A 3,628-nucleotide genomic window follows, 5' to 3' on the forward strand; every position below is an offset into this window, starting at 1 on the left:
CAAAGGAACATTGAGTATAACTTCCTAGAATGGAGAACTCTAATTTGACACAATCTTATCTAATAGGCTGAAAACCTCAATTAGTTACTATACTTAAATAGGCTTCAAAAAATTCAGTTTCTCCAGCATTAAGTCCAGCTACTCTTGCTCAGTTCCTGTTGCGTTCACTTTATAGCAAGTCAGTAGTCCCTACAGCCTGACAAAAGAGATCGTTAGCCTGATGACATCTAATAATGCCAACTCCAATAGATTAATTTAGGGACTTGTCATGATGCATTCATGCTACTGAGGGGGACTCACTCGAGTTCTTACCATCTTACCCAAAACTCTAAGCGTAGAAAGGAATCTTCCAAGTGTATATATACTATTCAGTGATGTTCAAGACTTAAATAACACCATTAAACTTGGAATGTAGGTCTGTATGAATACGGTTAATATCAAGGTTGACTCTTGAAGCCTACCAAATTGAGGAGCATTAATACTGAACACAAATCAAAAATCTAATTAGAAACATTTTATTTTAAATGTGCCAAATAAAACCTACATTTTCAGACCATAGGATTTAATACATTCAACAAAAATTTATATTACCTTACTGCTGTGAATTTACAGAGTAATAGTCCAGATCCGTTTTGATTAGATGGTTAAATTACCCTTCCCTAAGTTACACTTTACAGACATCACAAATCCCTTATAATATTGTAAACAAAATAACTTTTCCCTAAAAGGTGAACTTGAGTAATATTCCATTGTATATATGTGCCACATCTTCTTTATCCATTCATCCGATGATGGACACTTAGGTTGTTTCCATCTCCTGGCTATTGTAAATAGAGCTGCAATGAACATCTTGGTACATGACTCTTTTTGAATTATGGTTTTCTCAGGGTATATGCCCAGTAGTGGGATTACTGGGTCATATGGTATTTCTATTTGTAGTTTTGTAAGGAACCTCCATACTGTTCTCCATAGTAGCTGAACCAATTCACATTCCCACCAGCAGAGCAAGAATGTTCCGTTTTCTCCACATCCTCTCCAGCATTGATTGTTTCTAGATTTTTTGATGATGGCCATTCTGACTGGTGTGAGATGATATCTCATTGTAGTTTTGATTTGCATTTCTCTAATGATTAATGATGTTGAGCATTCTTTCATGTGCTTGTTGGCAATCTGTATATCTTCTTTGGAGAAATGTCTATTTAGGTCTTCTGCCCATTTTTGGATTGGGTTGTTTGTTTTTTTGTTATTGAGCTGCATGAGCTGCTTGTAAATTTTGGAGATTAAATCTTTGTCAGTTGCTTCATTTGCAAATATCTTCTCCCATTCTGAGGGTTGCTTATCCATAAAAAGAAATGAAATTGAGCTATTTGTAATGAGGTGGATAGACCTAGAGTCTGTCATACAGAGTGAAGTAAGTCAGATAGAGAAAGACAAATACCGTATGCTAACACATATGTATGGAATTTAAGAAAATAAAATGTCATGAAGAACCTAGGGGTAAGACAGGAATAAAGACACAGACCTACTAGAGAATGGACTTGAGGATATGGGGAAGGAGAAGGGTAAGCTGTGACAAAGCGAGAGAGAGGCATGGACATATATACACTACCAAACGTAAAATAGATAGCTAGTGGGAAGCAGCCGCATAGCACAGGGAGATCAGCTCAGTGCCTTGTGACCACTTAGAGGGGTGGGATAGGGAGGGTGGGAGGGAGGGAGACGCAAGAGGGAAGAGATACGGGAACATATGTATATGTATAACTGATTCACTTTGTTATGAAGCAGAAACTAACACACCATTGTAAAGCAATTATACTCCAATAAAGATGTAAAAAAAAAGATGAACTTGAGAGCTTCAGTCCACTCTTTCAGGACTTGCACTTCTTCGCGGACTTCCTGATGGGGAAGGACTTCTTTTCGGAGATAGAGATCTGGACTTCGATCAGTTGCTTCTTGGTTGTAAAAGAGACCTGGATCTTGATCTCGACCTGGACCGGGATTGGAAATACCTCGATCCTTTTATAGAACCAGACCTAGATCGTCTGAGTGAAGCTGTTCTTGATCTACGAAGAGACACAGATCTAGACCGCCGAGGCGGTGCTAATCTTGACCTCCTTCCCCTGCTCCTGCTGCGAGAGCGCGAGTATCGCCTACCTCTGGATCTTTAATGTCATCTAGACCGTGACCTGCTTCTTCTTCGGCGGCTATAGAGATGACAATCATAAGCATAATGTCCCTTTTTGCCACACTCATAGCATCTATCATTGGGATCAAAGGGACGTCGGGCAGGTGGTCTATCAAAACGAGATCTCCGAGGCATGCCTGTTGATATTTCAACTCTCACTGGGGAACCACAAATCACTTTCTCATCCAGGCCTCGCACTGCATCTTCTGCATCTCTAGGATCTTCAAATTCCACAAAGGCAAATCCTGGAGGATTTCTGGCAATCCACACAGTTCTTAAGGGACCATAATAACTGAAAGCCCTTTCTAACTGTCCTTTGCCAGCACCAGTTCCCAGGTTACCAGCATACACCTTGGTTTCTCTTCCGTACCGCCCGTAACGTGACATGATGACTGGCCTGCGAGCTCGGCTCTTTCAGCTCGCAGCACCCAGAGATCGATTACTACAAAACCTACAACGCAGCCACACTCACCAACGGTCCCGGCGGCACTCAAGACTACCAAGTTTTAAACTACTTTTGATGGCTTATATTAGGAAGCCTTGTCAGAATAAAGGGAACTCAAACTCTGATTGATTAGTGTTGTCTGGTACATAATCAACTGCCTTAGGCCAAGGGTTGTGGGGTTTTTTTTTCTGTTTTCTTTTGTTTCTTTTGCGGTACGCGGGCCTCTCACTGTTGTGGCCTCTCCCGTTGCGGAGCACAGGCTCCAGACGCACAGGCTCAGCGGCCATGGCTCATGGGCCCAGCCGCTCCGTGGCATGTGGGATCTTCCCGGAACGGGGCGTGAACCCGTGTCCCCTGCTTCGGCAGGCGGACTCTCAACCACTGCGCCACCAGGGAAGCCCATACCTTATGTTTTATTGATACATGTACATTAGGAAAATGCTGCTGGATTGATCAGAATTTATGGGATTTAAGCCATGATTTAATATAACTCAGGATGATGAAGTTATGAACATGTCATAGATGTGTCCATATTGAGAAAACCTATCAATATAATATAAAAACCTGCCAATGGTAAGTCTTATATAAATTGAAATTAAGGCTTTTCTGTAAATCCTGGTGTTTAGTTATACTATGCTATCAACAAAATACTTGCCAGATAGTTATTTCTATAACTTGTACACCATTGCCCAGTGCTGGGCTTCAGTTATGTCTATACATCCTCTTTCTTTGTCACTTTTACTTTAAATATGTTTCCGACTGTTCAATGTTTTCTATGGTATTTTACCATCAAGATGTTTCAAAATTTTAATCTAGCAAATTTATCAGTTTTTTCCTTGTGATATAATTTTCAGGAGCTAAAAGGCTCAAAAAGCCCTTTCTGATCTGAGATCAGTGTTTTCTAGATTTTTAATTCATTTGTTTATTGTTCATTTGTTTATGAATTTTACTTTCAACACTTTAATTCATCTGGAGTTTGGGTGTTTTGGATACAACCA

General features: G+C 40.3%; 1 pseudogene; it reads right to left on the reverse strand.

Moving 5' to 3' along the window:
• Window positions 1–568: 568 nt before the first annotated feature.
• Window positions 569–2,660, reverse strand: LOC132519330 (serine/arginine-rich splicing factor 7-like; annotated as a pseudogene).
• Window positions 2,661–3,628: the final 968 nt, after the last annotated feature.

This window comes from Lagenorhynchus albirostris, chromosome 4, assembly GCF_949774975.1.
Source record: "Lagenorhynchus albirostris chromosome 4, mLagAlb1.1, whole genome shotgun sequence".
NCBI classification, from domain to species: Eukaryota; Metazoa; Chordata; class Mammalia; order Artiodactyla; family Delphinidae; genus Lagenorhynchus; species Lagenorhynchus albirostris.